The 20414-nt window shown below is 39.6% G+C and overlaps 1 protein-coding gene across 2 annotated transcripts in view; it reads left to right on the plus strand.

The window, feature by feature from the left end:
• ROR2 (receptor tyrosine kinase like orphan receptor 2) overlaps positions 1–20414 on the plus strand; it is a 223833-nt gene that overhangs the window by 88516 nt on the left and 114903 nt on the right. The window contains exon 1 of one of the 2 annotated variants that reach the window (XM_050945661.1): positions 18934–18967. The exons of the other annotated variant lie outside the window; for it this stretch is intronic. The gene's annotated coding sequence lies outside the window, so the exon portion shown is untranslated. Of the gene's footprint in view, positions 1–18933; positions 18968–20414 lie in introns of those variants that run through there. 2 annotated transcript variants of the gene reach the window in all.

Below are 20414 nucleotides of genomic sequence, written 5' to 3' on the forward strand. Positions count from 1 at the left end.
GTCTCGTTCATCCCATATAATATCTCCCCTATCTATATCTCCGCTCCTGTCTCTTCCACTTCACCCTCATTTTCCTTTCACTCCTTCACATTCCTCCTGTTCTGTTACTTCATTGTTTCCCTTCCCCAAGGTAACCTTTTGACCTTTGATCTTGCTATCCGCTATGCTTGGAAGTCTCCTATTTCTTTTGCCTACCACTGCAAGTTCCTCCTCACTTTTTATTAATCCTTCTGATGTTTTTGTCCTCAGTTACATCTCTGCACACTGCTTTTCAGGCACTAGTTTTTTGGTCTTGAATTATAAACTCCTCAGAGCACGACTGTCTTAATTCTAAGCCTTGTAAAATGTTGTGCATGCTTATGAAACGGTTCAAATGTTTAAAGATATTTTTGTTCCCTAGGACACTGCTTCTCAAAGTCGGGCCACCGCTTCTTCAGGGAAAGCCCCTGGTGGTCCCAGCCGGTTTGTTTACCTGCCACGTCCGCAGGTTTGGCCAGTTGTGGCTCCCACTGGCCGCAGTTCGCCGCTCCAGGCCAATGGGGGCTGCAGGAAGCAGCGCGGGCCAAGGGAAGTGCTGGCTGCCCTTCTTGCAGCCCCCATTGGCCTGGAGTAGTGAACCGTGGCCAGTGGGAGCTGCTATCAGCGAAACCTGTGGACGTGACAGGTAAACAAACTGGCCCGGACCGCCAGGGGCTTTCCCTGAACAAGCGGCAGACTGGCTTTGAGAAGCACTGCCCTAGGGCATTCACCAATTAATAGTAATGAAATGACAATTTGTTACTTAATGTTTCTGTTCACCTGTAAGTCAATAGACCGTTTTCTTCAAGCCTTTTGTGAATACAGTGATACAAAGAAGTCCATCATGCAATGTTATTCTTTTGATATGTAATTAAATGTTCAAGTTATTTCCATGGAATGTTGTGACTCTGACTTTTCTGGAAAAGTCTTACAGAATTTGAGAATTAAACCAATAGTGTTACAATAATTATTCTATAAAATTACTGAAAATTATGGATGAAATTTGGCAATTTGATATTAGGATAAGCCTTAACAAATTTGGGTTGAGTCTGATTTGAGGTGGGGAGGGAAGAAATAACAAAGCTTGCTGTATTATCTATATATGTGCTCAACAAATATCACTTTTGGATATTTGAAATTCTGGCAAGTGAAATTTGGAAAAGAGAGAAGCAGGCTAAATGAAAGGGTTATTTTAAAAAAGATGGCAATATTTTATCCAGAACTAATTTCTGCCCTTTTATTCACCTCTAATGGGGAGCAAGTTGAAACAAAAACAGGCCAAAGACCACTCAGATAGTAGCAGGCAGAAGGAAGCAAAGTGTATTCTTCCAACTGTCCAAGAAGAGCATAATTTGTGGTCCTTTTCTTGGGATCCCATTTTAAACAGATGGGCCTCTTCTTCAAAGGCTGTGCTAGGATGGCCAAAATAGTTTAATCTGCGTTACCAGTTTCTGAGTATTTGAAGGACTTGGAAAGAAATAGTTTTGGGTGGATGGGGTTTTCAAATATCTGTAATGATGGACCTGGGAAAACAAGATTAAAAGAGGTTACTAATCAGATTAAATTGTGTTAAACGCTTATCTCCCAAATGTCAGTTGTGGATATAACGCTGAGATAATAATATACAAGGAGTCTCACTTCCTGCCAGTGCTAGTTCATTAGTTTTCCATGAGATTTTGCACCTTATTTTCATTATTTAGACTGGCTTAACAATATTCTCACCCTCTTTGGCTGTGCCATCTGATGTAAAATACTCAGTTTAGCACAAACTCATGAATAGGGTGTGATCATGCCCTTTTAAAGAAGGCCTGAATTGTAGGAGGCACCCCATTCCAAAAATGGATTTGTGTGTGCTTGGTGTGAGTAGTGGGAAACCTTAATTTAGGAATTGTGGTGGTGTAAAGATTACCTCATTACTTTCTTAGATGACTGCCTGAGCTAATTGAATTCTTGCTGGTCCCATTAATAACTCTTGTATTTTTTTTGCTAGGGATCTCAAGGCCTGCATTATAACCATGCGGTTACTTTAGCAGCTGCTAGGTAAAGTCATGCAAGCCTGTATACTCTAGATCTAACCTTCAGAGTAGGCCTGGGAAATGGAGGCCTAGTAATATCATTGCTTTCCCGATGGCATAGCGGAACATCATAAACTTGCATCCACCAATGTCCGTGGTGTGGTCCTTGCATATTGCTGCTCCTTCTTCCCCTTTTATCTCCCATCTCGCTGTGTTCCTCATTTCCCTCCATGAATGCCCGGCATGCAAAGATTGTGGCAACATTTGTTTTGTGACCACCTCTATTTGCTGCATAATCCTGATCCGTTAACTTTGTGATCTCGTGCTCTCTTCTCTCAGGAGGAGTGCTGATCCCATGCTACTGAATTTTCCAATTCTGTACATGTTACACTCAAGACTGGAGAGCCAAAAAGGAGAGAAGAGTACCAGGCATTGCAGGCAGCACAGTAGTGTAGACATCATAAAGAGAGGTTTTTGCACTCCCTTGACAGGAACTGGCAAAATGGTTGAAAAGTATCTCAGTATTCTCAGAGAAAAATACAGAAGCATTACTGCAGGGCCTACTTAGGGTCAACTTTTTAATTTAAAAAAATTGAGACATTGGGAGATAGATCTTCCCATTGTGTTTTTTCTTAGGGGCAGTTCCTTTAAGTTCGTTCTCTCTCTCTCTCTCTCTCCTCTGCTCTTCTTGACTAGAGTGGCCTGGGGCTGATCCTTGTCTTCATTTGCCTTACTCCTCTCTGATCCAGTCATTCTGCTTTGTTACCTTTCTGGCTTTCCTTTCAAAAGGGCCCAACACTGAAGCCCTTTTGTGCTGCACAACATTTATTAAGGAAGACATGGCATCCAGCCCACTGTAAATGGATCAGTTTAAACTGTCAGTTGCAAACTTAACAAGGAAATGAAACATATCTATTCCAAAATACTCAATATTGGAGACTGTTTGACAGCTACACAGATTGTCACTAGGTAGTTAAAACACAGTTCTTTCAATTCAATGTCATGACAGATGTTAAATATTACACCTAATGCTCATGGATGGAAAAAAAATCTGTATTTGTTTGAGTGGGTAGCTTAATGGTAAGGCATTTTGCTGTAATTAGAATGAAAATGTAGATAATCCATAGCTTGTCTTTCACTGCCTCTGCTAGAGACGGTGCTAGTATTGTTGATGTGATGATTTCAGCCCTTAGTGGGTGAGAATGCTTTGTTTTATACCCTGGCAACACCTCATGGATAATATATATGGGAATCTGCTCTGGAAGAAGACGATTTTATGTCTTCAGTAAGAGGATAGTGCTGCAGAACTTAGTAGGGAAAGAGACAGGGCTGTTTCTGCTGCAGGGTTAGCTCCCTATCATGGAAAGATCTTCAAGCAAAAAGGAAGTTGCTGTCAGATACAAAGTTTCTTACAAAGAACTACATTGAGTTTATAACAATTTAGACGAGAGTACATGATATCTTTTAAAGTTGTATAGTAAATTAAATAAATAATGCATGTTTGTGGTTTTATTATTGTAAACCTTGTTCTGATTTGAACGATGAAGTACTGGCTAAGTATAAATTAAGGGGAAGAAAAACAGATGCTTAGCAAACTACGTAATACCTTACAGTGCCTTTCTTATATGTTTGCTGCTTCTAACAAGAGCAGTATGACAGAACCATAAAATCTAGGACCAAATCTTAATTCTGCCACCATTATCTAAGGCCTAAACTTAGCCTCTGAATCCTCCCTCTTTAGCCCACCCATAAACAGAGACATTGTTGCTAGCAGACATAAGGCAGAGCAACATTCTTGGGCTGAACTGGAAAAGCAATCATTTCCTGGCAGAGAACACAGTTGGTCAAGTTATAAAGTGGTTTCACGTGAACAGAGTCTATGCTATCAACTTTTATTAGGACCCTGTTTATCTTGGGCCTTGTGGGAGTTAAAAGAAGTTGTTTTAAATAGAACTTTTAGGTAAACCTTTGGGCTGCATCTAATGGGTCACGTCTGTATGAAATATAGGATTGAGGAAAAGTTTTATTTAACTCTGAAATCACTTTTCAGTTTTGAAAATTACCTTTTGTGAAAATGGCTCATTTAAAAAAAAATAACATAAACAAAACATATCTTTATATTTCCAGAGAGTTCTACTGTTTTGATAGATGTGGCTGTGAGGTTATATAATGCTGGTATTTTGACTAACCCGTAAGCCTTGAAAATATTTTTTGTATTGTTTTAAAAATAAATGTAAATGCAGTCATGTACAGTCTGCATTACTTTTTGTTGGACTATAAACTTAATCTGTTAAATCTACTTGGTTTTAGAGAATGAGTATGTTGATATAAATAATGCTATTCATTGTCTTGGTTTTTTTTACTTGAGACTAACAGCCCTGCCTAGCAAATTCTTAGTATTCAGATGGCTTTTTCAGTGACTTACACTAGACTGTATTTGTCTTGGCTAATGTGGGCAATATTGTTTACCTCTGAGCCGCACATAGTAGTCACTGAGCTAAAAACATAGGAAATGTGGTTAAAAACACCCCTCCTCCCATACACTTTTAATTATGGTAACACTTGTGAATAGAAAGATATACTCTAAAACAGATAATTTTGGAAGGGAAGATTTGAGCTATGGAAAAACACCTTGTAAATCCTGATTCTTAACTGAATAATACTAAAATCACTGAAGAATAGATATTATTTGAGTCTCCTCTGAGTTAGAAATATTGAATAATTTTTTTAATTCATTGAAGTGGCTGAGAGATGTGTTGTGGAACTCATTTTGCTCTTTCCATCCCAGATAATTTTGGTAGATTAGAAAGGAACTGTATCCACACGTCATGAATGAGATTCCAAAAGCTAGATCAGGATTTCTGCAGCTGATTTGAGAGCTAGCACTTCTTGAGGATGATGGTTGCAAAGCACTGTCCTGTTACATGAAACAGAATATTTTCCTATGGACTGAGAAGAGTCATACAGTCACTTTCACAGAGCTGAAAACTCTTAAAGCCAGAGGCTTAAAAGACAGAGATGCATAACATCTGCACACATTTTAACAGTATTTTCCTTGATGAGATGTATTTTTAAAATCTCCTCCTCTTTTTAAAATAAATGCTTATTCATAATTTTTAACATGGGCCTGAAGAGATTTATGCATTGCTTGACTCTGTTTGCAGGGAAAGGAAAGTGAATAATGAAGTATAAATAAGGCATTGGCTAGAACAACAGTGTTTTTGTATTTGGGCCAAAATATGAATACATCCCCAAATGCTCATCGCCTACTTAAATTTGCAGGACATGGACTTCTGGCATAAATCTTGTTTGAAATTTGGATGAAGATCTAGTAACCATGATCTACACATTTAGCAACCTAAAGACTGGACTACTGAAACTTCCTGTGTCAGTCAAAGCCAGTCCAAAAACTCCATATATGGTACAGCACACTACAGCCCACACCTTGAAGGTGGAGAATGGTGCACACTATTGGCTCCTCATTTCCTTCTAGTTGTGGTGTTCGTCTTCAAAGCTCATATTGTTCTTGTACCATGCTGTCTCAGGGACCGCCTCATCAGCTGCAAATTCCCTCATCAGGGATGGGTGATGTATAAATGCTTAGGGCTCAGCATTAACTGTGGGTCCTAGATTTTTGAACACCCTGCTGGCAGGTATCAGAATGAACTTACAGCTGCCTGTTTTTATAGCTGACCTTCAGTAAGAGACAGAAACCAAAAGCTCATTTAAACTGCTAGGGTAGAAAAAGTAGAATTCAAATCTTGTTATGCTTATCTTTACATTGTATATAATGCTAGATACTGGAGACTGATATCCCGTAAGTAACTAAGACAGATGTCCATATAAAGCAGAAAAGCATTGTGAGTACTTTTAGTGTGCTAGTTTGGAACAGAACGGTTGTAACTCCTCCTTTTTTCAAACAGGCAGCAGTACCACTGATCACCACCGAACATACTTTGGTACCACAGGGTCTGTTTTGTCCTGCTCTTACACTTCCTCTGCAATTGTTCTGCCTTATGAGAGAGTCACAGTAACTTGACCTCGTAATTGTTGAATTGCTGTTTTTCTTTCTCCCTCTCAAATGTCAGACTCTGCACACAGAAAGGAAAGAAAACGTCTGGAATGTAGGCAACACCATCAGCCTACAATTGCGGGGTCAATTTGTGCTAATTGCACCAAGGCAGCTGTTACCCTAAGGGGGAAAGAAGTCTGGTATCTCAGTCAGAGGCCATGTAGAATGGGAGCTTACTTGTTTTCTTAGGAACATTATCAAAATACAGCCATGGAACCTGTAGCACAAAAGGAGAGGGATAAAGCTAATTCACCCCCTGGATCAAAGGCGGTGAAGCCTTTACGATCGCATTTCATCCTAAATTGGCAGCATTTTTATATTTAGGTCTGTATTGTCTGACTAACTCACCTGGCACCATAGTGTTCACCTTGAACATAATTCAGCAGAGCCTTGCAACAAGCAGAAGCATATTTTTATGGCATTCTTGCTTGGTTTTCCTTAATATTCTTTCATCTTTGGCTGGCTGAGAGATGGCACCATTCCTCTCAAATATGAATCATGCCTTTATACTTTGAGGGTAGGCCATTGTGGTGTGCTTTGCCTAGTATTAGCCTTGAATATTGCTTCAATTAGTGTAAAATATGGTTTTCACTTTTGAGGCAAAACAGACAGAAGAAGAGCTATTACACCTGTGCTATTGATTCTTCACTGGCTGCCAGTGCACTTCAGGGTGGATCTGAAGATGCTGTTAAATACAGTCCTTACTGATCCAGGCGCCAGTTATGTCATCTGTTTTCAGAAGCAAGGCGCTGGATATTTGTCCCAAAGATGAAACTTGCGGAAACAGAAGGCAGGGTACTCTCAAAGACAGGCTCTTGAACCTGTCCATTTTTCAGCACAAGGTGTAAGAGTCCTCGTTGTTCAGGCTTTCCACTAACTGCAGAATATAGAACCTCCTGAGATTTTCTTTACTGGCTACTATCTGCCGTCATGTATACTCTAAGTGAGACTGGGTCATCTCCTGCAAGGGTAAAGGAAATGTTTTCTACGTTGGAGTAAAAGTTTGGTACTGTTCTGACCTTTATATAGTGCAATGAGGTACTACAGTGATAGAAGTTTTATAAATACTTCGTGGCAATAGCAGTCCTATTCTTTCTTGTTTTCTATCAGATCAACTGTTCCTTTCCCTGTATCTCTGTATCAGAGGTAGTAAGACATATGCTTTCTTGTCTTGAGGAGAGAGGTGAAAGAGAGAGAGTCCTAAATCTTTATCTAATATGTTTGAGGCATTTCAAAGCAGTCATCTTGGCTGGTTATTCCATCCATCATCCAAAACAATTATAATACTATCACAAATTGCAGAAACATCACAATCCTTCAATTATTGTATTTCTTTTCCAATGGGCAACAATATTAAGTATGCACACATCAGAAGGAGAATATTTCAGCCATCATCTGACTTTCATTTGTTACTTAAATTTACAAGCAAAAGGAAATATGATGATGATACAAAATCGGTGAAGATAATAACGAACTAATTTATATTTTATGGAGCAAAATATGCATTTGTCCTTATAAAAATGACATTTTAAATTTCTTACAGGAGGAGGAAGAGAGATGTGAAATGCACATGTTGGATATTGAGGGCCTGGTTGGACATTGTATGAAGTCTGAGGGCACAAGATACTTCCAACTACTGGGTGGTTTTGCATAATTCAATGTTTCCATCTCCCGTAACTTTATTATAAATCTTATGATACTTGGGTTTGGGTTTGGTTTTTTTTGGGTGGGGGTGGGTGGGGAGCAGATTTGTGAATTTCTGACTTGAATCTCCCACATTGCTCTGATCCAAAATAGCAACCATCTCCCATTCCTGTCATGGAGCGAAAGCCACAGACTTCCCTTAGCAAGATGGCCTCTGTCACTTTAACAATTGCAATGAAGTGCCACCAGCAAAGATGGGTTGTTGTTTCCAAAGAGGCTGAAGCCAAGCTATCCTCAGAGAAGAGGGTGACCCCTTAGTCACTGTACGTGTCAGACAGGTCAAGAGAATGTGGAACAGGTGTTGGAATTGGACTGTGGGGAAGAGGATGTGTTAGGGACCTGGGGAATATGGCATGATAGAAAGGGAGAATATGATGAGTAGGAGACTGTAAGGGGAAAAGGAGGGTAATTTAGGGGGTACATGTGGGACAAGAGTTCGGGAGGGGAGTATATAGGGAGGATATGCATGGCGCAACTGTCTTTCCTGGCTAGGTAGTGTTAGACAAGTGAGGGATACTCTCCATACCCCAGGGGCAAAAGTGGATGGGTAGAATTCTTTTTAATCAGTGAACAGAGGGGTAACATTTTTGTGTATTTAAGGATGATATTTTTACTCTGAGGGGTGATAGCACACCAGTAGGGAATTAATGGCTTCCCTCAACACATGAGAATTCAAAACACAGGTAAGAACTCTGGGTATGTCTACAGTATAATAAAATACGTGCGGCTATAGACCAGGTCAGCTGACTTAGGCTTGTGAGGCTAGGGCTGCAGGCCTACAAAATTGCAGTGTAGAAGCTCAGACTCGAGTTCTGGCCTAAGCCCTGGGACCTTGCAGGACCTACACTGAAATCCCATAGCCCCAGCCCTGTGAGCCCAAGACAGTTGGCATGGGCAGCCTTGGTGGTTTGGTTGCAGTGTAGATATGCCCTATGTGACTTATTATTTTTAAATCTTGTGACTTAGAGTCCCTCCAACTCAATATTTTTGAATATTTTGTGTTGGTGTGGATGATTCAAGTCCTTGCATTCTCATCTGCCAAAGAGATGAGATACAACATAAGCAGATGTCAAACCTTCTAACAACATGGTGCAATGGAAGTATTCTACCTGTGTTCTCAGGGGCTCCAGAATGCATTGTGACTTCATGAAGCACAATCCCTCCCAGAGCTTCATCTCCAATGTGATTTATATCATAAATACACAGCTGAGCGTTAATTATGCTGTTGATCAGCATATATATTTTATTGAAGCAGTGGGATAGCTGCTTCTTATGCCTCTTGATTTTTTTTAAGATCTTGGTTTTGTTAGCAGTTTCTTTGATCTAGAGCAGTGCTTCTCAAAGCCGGTCCGCTGCTTCTTCAGGCAAAGCCCCTGGCAGTCAGGGCTGGTTTGTTTACCTGCTGCGTCCACAGGTTCGGCCGATTGTGGCTCCCACTGGCTGCAGTTTGCCACTCTAGGCTGATGGGGGCTGCAGGAAGGGCGGCCAGCACATCCCTTGGCCCACGCCACTTCCCACAGCCCCCATTGGCCTGGAGTGGTGAACCTCGGCCAGTAGGAGCCGCGATCGGCCAAACCTGCGGACGTGGCAGATAAACAAACTGGTTGGGACCACCAGGGGCTTTCCCTGAACAAGTGGCAGCCTGACTTTGAGAAGCACTGCTCTAGAGTGTATGGGAACATAGTGAGCTTACCCTTTAAACAGCGCTGATTGATTCATCAATAAAAAACAAAAACAAAACAGTACTTCATATGATACTGGTTATAACTGATTCTTCCTCTTTAGAGGTGAAACTGTCATGTCCACTTAAGCCAGACCCTTCTTGAGTGGATTGAGGAAGTGAATATCTTGTTCAGATCTGTCTACCACATTATTGGAAAGAAGGTCACAAATTAGAGAAAGCTGAGAAAAAGTCAACGAAAATGATCAGGGGATGGAGATATGGAATTATGAAGAAAGGTTGAAAGGGCTAAATGTGAATAGCTTGGCTAAATTATGACTACATGGAGAGAGACTTACATTTACAAATATTTGGAGGGTGTATACAGAGATAATAGTGGTACACGGGCAGAATATAATCAGGAATAATAATGGGATGAAACTAAGACAACATTTTTTCAATTTCTCTGTCAATATATTTTGCTCTCAGGAACTGTTTCTCGAGGGATGTGTTGGGAGTCCATTACTTAAGACTTGCAGAACTAGACTGGGTAAAACACTAGAAAATATACTTTTGTTTGGCAGGGAGAAAAGTAGGTGATCTATTGTATATTTTAACATCTGTTAGCACTTCTGAATCATACGTGCAAAATATTGTTCATGACTAATAAATTTTGAATAAAAAATGCAAAATGAATGTAGATATTAGGCTCTCTGCACAGTCATATTATTGGCCACACTTATTTCTTTATCTGCCTGCTGGTTCCTTCATATGGCAAACATTCCTTAACTATAATCAACTGTAAATAAGATACTGTGCTGGATTCCAGTGAAGCCATAGGCTTGTAAACTCTGGAAAGCCATTGAATCAGAGGTCACTATATTGTAACAACATCAAGCTATGCCATCTGTTTATAAAGGGAAACATTCTGTATAAACAGAGATGATGGTGATCTGAAAATACTGAGTGTTCAGTGGCAGAAATTTCCAACTAATTTCCTACACAGTGATGAAAAGGTTTATAACTTTATTATTATTATTTTTTAAGTGGATGAAGTATATAAAGTGAAACCCTCCATTGGACCCACATTACAATTGTTCATCCTGTGTATGTAGTACAATGGTGATGAGTTTTGATAAATCGGGAGTGTAAATTGCTGACAGAGTTTTTTCCCCTGATATCTCTAACATGTAATAGTGCCTATAAAGAAGCTATTGCAAAGCTTATGCTCTTTAATTATCTTTTTATTTTTTCAAAGGGATGTTGTAAAGGTAAAACATAAAATTTCATGTTTATTATAAGTAACCCAATTTTTAAAATGTTCTTTCAAAAACAAGATTTGTAACTACTGCCTCACTAATGGTACTAGGAAATGAACAGTCTACTCACGACAAAGGCAGGGAGCTGAGTTACTTTGCCTTTATGACCCTTCATGTTTTTTATTCCTCCACTCTGCTCACAGTAACAAAGTGGACAGGCACGGGGAGCGTGAAGTGTGCAAGAAGGCTGGCTTATGAGACATATCTAGTTTTCATTTGTAGCTGTTTTTAAATAGGCAACTGTAAATATCGATCATATCCATTACCATAAAATAATACAAACTCCCCTAATGTTGTTGTTGTTGTTGTACTCTGGTTTGTTTTTCTTGCATTTCTAATAGTGCTAATGATTAGAGATGCCTGAGGAGGTGGTATTTGGATGTGGGCTAATCTTCACCTGGGGTTTGGGTTCAAGCCCGAATCCTGGCTGTGATGTGGGTCTGGCTTCAATCATGCCAAATTCCTGGGAACGGTTTATCCGAGCATTTCATCCCCAAATGGTAAGAATATGAGATCAGATTACCTTGTGAGATTGTTGGCATCTGAATCAGTACTGGAAAATTCCATCCCATCTGGTTTTTGGATATAACCTAGATTGGGCTCCCATTTCCTCCAAGAAACTGCAGGGGTTCAGATTTTTGGTTCTGTTTTTTGACCCATCTGTATTAAATATATAATAAAATACATTAATTACACTCAAACTATATATTTTTGATTTTTTGTTTTTGTTGACCAGATATGAAATTTCAGTATAGAGTAATTTTCTTTTACACAGACATGTAAGTCATCAAGAGATGGCATAATTTTTTTTGTCCTTACCTCTGTCCTGCCCATTTTCATCCTTTACCAGTATTATCTACTTCTCTTGTTCTTTTCTTAATTTAGGGCCTGATTCTGCAACTCTGATAACGAGTAGCATTTACTCCGATTAATCCCACTGATGGGAACTCAGTATAATTGTCTTTTGCAGAATCAGCCTCCTGCCTATATGCTTTTTGGAACTTGAATTGTTCTGTAAAACGTCATGTATCTCAGTTGTATTATATAAATAATAATCTGTCTGCTTTTGTTGAGAGTATGTTTCTGAATCCAGCTCTTAATAAACTGATGTTATATGCTAACAGAGAAAACATAATTTGTGACAACTAAATACAAATTTTAAAATCAGTGGTGAAAATAAGGTCTACTTCAGGGATACTTTCTCCTTTTGTTCTAGGAGGCACTTGGAGTATTTTTGCATCTTACCTATTCTCTGCCTAATCAACAAACTTACTGTATATAATACAATAAAGTGAAGGAGGAAATATTACTTTTAATCCCAACTGTACAGTGTTTGCTTTCCCTAGTTCCATATTTTTCTAAATTATTGCTGATTTTACTAGTAAATGTAATTGGAGAGTTCCACTGTTGAATGAAGTCAGTCTTGTAATATAGAATTGTACCCAAGTTAACTGCTGCTGCTCTTGACTGTAGCCACTGATGCTTGCTGTTGACTCAGCTGGATTGCCTCTGTTTGGGATGCATTAAGCAGTCACCAGACAGTGTAGCAATAGGATGACCTAAAGAAGAGAAAATGGCTTGTAATCATGTGTGGGGCAAAGTATGTTCTTGTGTGTGTTTGGGCACTCTTTTTACCCATTGTAATGAAAATACTATGCAGGAAACAGAATCACCAAATCAGATGAGACTCCGGGCACAGGTGCCAAATTTGGGTTTTTAATTTTGTTTCTTAAAGCTTGAGTAGCTGCCCTCACATTTAAAAAGATGTCTGGAAATTCTTGTAGTTGGGTGGCTGATACATTACTAACCATTCTAAGACTCTTCCTGGGATATAAAGCAACTTGAATCTGCAGTCTAATTATTGTATCCTGTTGTGCTTCTTCGTTTAAATGCTACAGTTTAAATTTCAGTCAGTAACTCAGGCTTTCAAAATTTGAACATTGTTTACAGTGTAACACTTAAATCTTGTATATTTCCTCTTTATTTGCTTATCCACCTCTTGAATTTTGCACTCTCCATGAGAGTAATTAAGCATACAATCCCATTAATGACCTGAGTTAACATCTGTGTTTATTGAGCTATCTCAAGATGATATTACAACACCTGGACTGTTTGACTTCTATTCTTATCACAACATCTGATAATTACTGAATACAGTGATGACATGTTAACATCTGAGTTATCTTGTGGTATAAAAGCAATAAAATGGATATCATGTCTCGATATATTGTGAGGTAACTCAGAAGGTAATGCATGTCACCAGTTTACATCAATTTACAAACTATCCTATGCTTTCCTCTATATCTGTGATAGTCAGAATCCTAAAAGTTTCAGCTTCTGTGCATTAAGACCTTGTTGAAATGGATAAAAACAGATGTGAGTTTTCAAAAAATTCACTATACTTTTCAAGGCGTCTGTTTGTCATCAGCTTCTGAGAGCTGCACAAGTCCATCTGTGGTCCTTATGATTTATAGCATCACCGATTTTTGCAGAGGAAAGCAGATGAATCCTTCCATTTAATTTTCTCAGTGAGATTATACACGTTCAGGAGCCTACTGTTTGTCTGTGGTGTTATTAACCATACTAAAGTTGTGTCTTGGTTGTCCAGAAAAATAACTTTCTGGAAAACGGACTTCAGCAACCTCTCTCTTTGTGCCAAAGTAGTTCACTAGCTAATTGCAAACACATGGGAGTATTTACAAAGAGCAGGTCACTGGGCTCAAAAAGTGACTGATCATATGTTCTGGTTCAGTGTGTATGTATGACAGCCCTTTGCAGTCCTGTTCCATGTCAGCACAAGTCTGGTTCATCAGTTAGTGACAAAGAACAGTTGCTCTGTAGGCACTAAGCACCCCAAAATATTTCAACAATAAATGACTGTTTAAGGGAACAGATTTTGAAAATTAGTTACTCTATTGATCAATGATAGGAGTTGGTTGGCCTTTAACTAACTTCCATCATTGACTCATAGCCTGCCTTTGCGAAGTTGAAGAGAGCTTGAAAATTTCCAGTTTTCCACTCTCCTTATCTCTCCATTTATGTAAGCTCTTTCTCAAAAGTAACTGTGGCAATACAAATGCCGGCTTCTCAGTAGCAGAGCCTGGATGTAAAAGCTTTTAAACCTCAGAAGTTTGGTTCCTTTTCGTCTTCTTTTTTTTTTTCCCTTCTTTGTCTTCGTCATCGTCGTCTTCTCTGTGCTCTTCTAAAAGGTTCCTTTGTAGTATAAGCAGTCTATAAGGAGAAAAGACTATGTCAAGGTTCTAATTTTTGCCATTCAAATATTAGTTTGTGTTGTGCAGGGACCTGTCCTTTTTATGTTAAATGGCTATCATATTGCAGGTCTATAATAATAATTCTTTTACGTATGTTTTTAAATACCTGTAATTTTAATGGTGATCTGATCAAGTTCTGAGTAATGCAACCATGCAGGTTGTTGCTAAACATTTCTTTCCCTATTATTTTCACTTGTTTTTGGACAAACCAATGTTCAGAGGATCATTTTGGATAAGTGTGCAAAATTTTGGGTATTTACCTAATCAGTCCTTTGGGATGTACAGAACTTGTTATCTTGCTTAATTTGACACTTCTGCTGCCAAGTCTTGCCATCACCACAAAGTGCAGAGGTGCATCAAAGTGATGGATTAATAATAGCAATAGGGTTGTGGAGCAGGAGGTCCAATTTTGTTTGGGTTGTGGTTGGTATTTACTTTACCCTAAAGCTGATAAACTGGAATGTTTTGGCTATTACTGAAATTTCTTCTGAGTTTGTATACCTCCATATTGTCAGTGAGCCATACCTACAGCGAAAGAGACTCTTATGGTAGTCAAAAAGAGTTCTTGCACTGCTAATGTGTTTTAATTTAATGCAAGAAAACCTAGAAGTGAGAATTTTAGAAGGGACAAGCCCCTTGAACACAAACTTTGTGTACCTAAAGTGGGTGACTTTTAGAACTTCTGATTTAATTCTGTGAAATGTCTTAAGAATTGGAAACTGAATTTTTCCAGTTCATTTTATAGGCCCAATTCTGCAACCACTCTAAACCTGGAACTCCCGTTGAAGTCAAATGGAGTTCTGTTTGCGTAGTGGCTACAGGTTTGGGCCTCAAATTATGATTTAAAATATCAATAGCTTTGAAAAGCTGGTCATTTCAGTGCTGATATGAACCTCTGAGGTTCAGAGAAGTTAAATTTTTACACCGACTCCCATGCACCTGGTCTGTAAGTCTGCCTGTTCTTTGGTAATACCTTGAGGTTTCTAAGATACAAATTATTTTGCCAGAACTTCATAAACTATTTTCTTTGGTAGGATAGATCTCTGGGATCTTTTGTGTTTGGCTGCAAGCTTGATGTCAATTAAATTTCACCTCTTCCCCCCCTCCCCCCGGTGATCATCAGATTTAAAATGTACAATCTGTTGTTTGTTTGTTTTTCGTTGACCTGTGAAATTTGTTTTTCTATTACTGTGGGTGTACTGGAAGGGACAATAGGTTGCTCAAATTGATAGAATATTTTTACAGTGATAGAAATTTGTTTAAACTAATTACAAATGGACTGAGATTAACGTATAAGTAATTGGAGTGTACGGGCTTAATGTGGCAGCTTTGCCTGGAATAGTTAGGTGAGCACATATGTGAGTAGAATAGTTATGTGAGTACCTAATAATTTAAAGGTGTTTTCTTGTAAATATTAAGTAACTTGCTTACATGTCTCATTTTTGCTATTGAGGTTTGATGCAAATAGGGGGACCAGATCACAAGAGTGAAATATCAGGACACAGTGGGTGAGCATGCAGGAGAGGAGCCATAGCTGCCCAGCACCCCACACAGAATCCCCCACTTGCTAGTTTCCTAATACATACACATTTCTCCTCCCAGTGCCCTTCCCCACAGCTCCACCACCACAACTAAAAGCCCCATGCAGACCCCCTCCCCAGTGCCCTGACACACACAGATCTCCCCCACTGCCCAGCTCCCTCCACACCCTCACAGTCCAGCACCCCCCCCCCCACACCTCCCAGACACTCACTCCATCACACTCTGTCCCCTTCCCTGGCCACACTCACCAGCCCTGCTGAGAGGTCTCTGGCTCCTAGGGTCAGAGTGGCAAGGGGGGTCTCCAGACTCTCCATGTGCTGCACCCACCATAAGCGTGAGCTTCGTGGCTCCCATTGGCCGGGAAAAGCACCAGTGGGAGCTGCTGGAGTTGCAGAGCGGGACTTGCAGGCGGGAGCAGCCCACAAAGCCCCCTCCCCCTCCCCCTGCCCCAACTCTAAGAGACAGAGAGACCTGCCGGGGGGTGAGGTGGGGAGTCCTAGCGGTGCTTACCTGGAGCGGCTTCCGGGAAGCATCTAGCAGGTCTCTCTGGCTCCTAGGGTAGGTTTGGGTTGGGGGTGTGTGTGTGGAGGGCTCTCTGCCCTCTGCTGGCACCTGCAAGCCCCGCCCCTGCAGCTCCGATTGAGCAGGAGGGAGCCGGTGCAGCACGCAGAGACTCCCTCCAACTCTGTGCCTAGGGGCGGCACTGCAGGCTCCTGACGGTGGGCAGGACCGGGAGCTGCGCCTCCCGGAAGCACCACCAGCCCTGGGACTTCAGGTGTGTGCGATGAGAGGCTCCCAATATTGCGACAAAGGGCATCCCAACCGATGTGTGGTCGGGACGCAGGACAAATGTCTTAAAATCGGGACTGTCCCAATAATATCAGGACGTCTGGTCACCCTACATGCAAAGTCCATTGAAGTCACTGGAAAGGTTCCCAGTGACTTCAGTGGCCTTTGCATCAGGCTGTTGCTTTGCATAAATAGTATATTGGAATTTGTATTGACCTAACAGATCTGCAGGGTTTTTATTATGGTGTTGGCAGTGGAGACTTCATAAATGATTGCAAATAAGCTGAGACTGAACCAATATTCCAAAAACCTTTTGTCTTTATTTTGCCTTCCAGTCTTGGATACATAAACATAAAACGATTAAGCAAATCAGTCACATTGTATAGACAGAAAAATAAATAAATAACCTACAAGAAGATGGGTCATAAAGAGACAAAACAACAGAAGCCTGGGGCTAAATGTGCATATTCCTCAATGCACTGCAAACATACTAGTGCAGTAGATTATATATTAAACCTTAAGAAAATGAAGAAGAGGAAAAACCTGGACAATTGCAGAGCACTAATGCTCTGGGATTGAGATGACCTATCTGTCTGAAAAAGCATGGATCTTTGTTGCATCTGGTAAGAGAGATTCCAATTCACCCTGCCAAATGCCTTCTCTATATTCAGAACCATTCAGTAACATAATAGTCTGACTTCCTCCTCCTATGGGTGTATGTGTAGATAGCATCCTACCTTCAATGGTCCAAAATAGTACAGATTACAATAGCGCTATTAGTTTCACTACTGTAAACTATAAACAGTATATATATTGTATACTATACTGTATATATTTACAGTAGTGAAATTGTACCACATTATTGTAATCTGTACTATTTTGGACCATTTAAGATAGGATGCTCTGTCGTCTTTTTTTTGAAAATAATAGAGGGATAACTAGATACGCCCATATTACAATCCACTTGACTATTATTAATTATCATTATCAGTTTAATTATTAGTATTCTGTTAGTACCTACAGTGTGCACTATTACACACAGGAACACACAGTCCCTGCACAGAAGATCTTAAAATCGTATCTCTACCGTCTGCCGATATTCCTTTGATTTTACTGTTCTGCACTAGATTTCTCTGTTCTTTTATAAATAATATGGTTTAGATTAAAAAAATACAGAAACAAAAATGGATTAGTTTGAACCCTTCAGAATGAAAAAAACTGAAATTTTGTGAAACTAATTTTTTGGTTTTTTTTAGACCACATCTTGCTGTTATAATCCCACCTAACGAATTGGGTGGGAAGGGATGTTCATTGCTTTGTGAAATTCCTCCCTTTTCTTACCGTGAGGCCTTATGAGCTACAGTGTACCTGGAAAAGAAATTACAAAATATTCTGCTTTGTTTTGAGTTTTAAAGCTCATTAAAATGAGTTAGAAAATATTTATTGGAGCCCCAGTTACCTATATTTAGGGCCCTACCAAATTTACGGTCGTGAAAAACACGTCATGGACTGTGAAATCTGGTCTTCCCCCTGAAATCTGGTCCTTTGTATACTTTTACCCTATGCTATCCAGATTTAACAGGAGAGACAGGTGTTTCTCAAACTGGAGATTTACCCAAAAAGGGATTATGGGAGCGTAGGTGGTGGTGGTGGTGTTGCAGGGTTATTGTAGGGGGGTCGTGGCATTGCCACCCTTACTTCTGCACTACCGGAGCCCCGGGGCCTTTAAATCTTGAAAGGCCTCGTCTCTTCTGGTTGAGGCCCCGCCTCTTCCGGTTGAGGCCATGCCTGCTCAGGACTCTGGCATACTGGTAAGTCCTTTAAGTTACTTTTACCACTAGTTTAGAGCTCAAAGTTCAGTGATATGTCACTTTACAATTCACTAATTTACAGTTATGTGACACAGATCTGAATAATTAGGGGCATTAATAGTAAAACATGTAAAACTTAGTTACATTATGTTGACATTCTTGGGGAAAAAAGTCAAACTTTAAGTGTGACCGAGCAAATTATGATTCTTTAAGTTGTCACAAGCAGAATTGATTTAGGTTGGCAGAAACTACAAAACAATTATGTATTTTAGAATGGCAAGGAGTGAAGTGAACCCAATTGTTGGCCCTAGAGAAAAGGAAATGATTCTAAAAATTGCATAATTCACAAAAGTTCATTCTCTGCCACCCTCCCCAACCCCATTTCATGTTGTTCTGTGGAACAGCCATAAAGAAAGAATTGAAACTAAATTGTTAACCTTTACAAAACTGGCTAATCCCCAGGTCTACTGGGAGGTGGCTGTTTTTCTAGGTGCTATTGTGTGCTGCGCGAGGGAGGTTTTGGATACTCCCAGCCTCTCTTTCGCCTCACTTCTCTGCAGTGTTGATGTCTCCTGCTGCTCCCTTCCTTTTTTATCTGGGAAGGGGGAGGGGCGAAGGCACATTACAGTAGAATGTCAAGATTGAGGCAGGGAAGACTCAGTCATTGAGTCTACAGCATAAAAGAGCAGGGTCAGCAACGTATGGAGGTTCTGCTTTCTGGGGTAGTCCGTGGAGGTGTTTAGTACTTGATATGAGGCAAGGGAGGTGAGTGTTTCTGTTTTACTCAAAGGAGGACGGGAGGGAACAACTATGCTGGAAGGAGAGATGCTGACGATGGTTATTGCATCCTTAGTGTGTCAAGATTTATTGGAATTCTCCAGGATGTTTAGATGATATTTTGTAAGCAAGGTAATGTCTCTGTCTGTTTTGATGTGGTGGGAAAAACAAACGACTGCTTCGATTTTCCTTGTTTTAAGTAATTGTTTTCCATGGTCTTGCACCTTTCATTGCAAATGGGATTATGCACAGTAACTCTTTTTGGAACAGAAGATAAATTCCTAATAATGATATGAAGTTATGCATTCCGTTAATTCTTTTCTAACTCAGTTCCTTTAAAGCTTCTTCCCCTCCCAGTCCCCATGATTGAAACTGCAAATTTAATTATATCTTTGTTTTTGAGGCAACTTCAGTGGTGTGTGAAGTGGACAGGAACTAAGAAAGCTGGTTTAATAGCATGCCTAGTAGGGCTATCTCTCTTCATGTGACTCTACAGAGCTATGTTGACATTTCCTCTGAATTTGAGGGGTGAAAATGTTTGCCCAAGTGCATGCTAGTTTAGCAGGTTTGTGTGTCTTCCGCCTACTTTCAAAGCTGGTATAGCATAAGGTTCCCAATGTTTTGTTAGGCCTTTAGGAAACACAGGAAAACGTGTGAACCCATGACTGAAGATTGTTTCTATGAGTTTCCATAATTGTAGACATTTAAAAAAAGTAAATTATCATAATAAATTGAGAATAATGAAATTTGTTGGCTAAATTACTATTCTCACTTGGATTAATTACCTGTTAGAAGGCCTATTACCTATTTTAAATATTTGTTTTAAAAATCTTAATGAAAGTTTTTTCTGAAAATTGTTTAGACATGAACGTTAATATGTTATACCCTGTCAGATTCTAACTGATGGGGATTTCTTGAGATTTAGAAATGATTAATCAGAATTCAGGTAATTCTGTTCACTAGAATTCTGTCACAAACATAACTTTATACTTTTTTACTGCAAACAAATTAGTTTCCTGTTGACTATTTTTTAAAAAAGGTATGGCATTTAAATTCATAATGCCGAACAAACCTTATTACTAAGATTTATCTCTTTATGCATAAATGAGTTTGGCCTGAAATTGAGTTAATTTTCTGTATTTTTCTTAATTGAAAGAATTAACAAAGTGGCATACAGTTTTTAGAAATGGAAATCTATCTCTTAGGACTAGACTTTCAAAAGTGTTTGGCACCCAGCAGCTCCTTCTGTTCTCAGTGGGAGCTCTGGGGTGATGAGTTCTATTGAAAATCTGGCTTTGAGTTTTTAATCTGTATTTTGAAACACGCTTCAATTGGCAGGATATTGTAGGGATTTTTCTCTTGAGATTAATCACTATTTAAAAAGAGAGAGAGAATCTCTGTTTATCAAGTTAGAAAAATGTAATTACTAAACTTG

This window comes from Gopherus flavomarginatus, chromosome 3, assembly GCF_025201925.1.
Source record: "Gopherus flavomarginatus isolate rGopFla2 chromosome 3, rGopFla2.mat.asm, whole genome shotgun sequence".
Lineage (NCBI taxonomy): Eukaryota > Metazoa > Chordata > Testudines > Testudinidae > Gopherus > Gopherus flavomarginatus.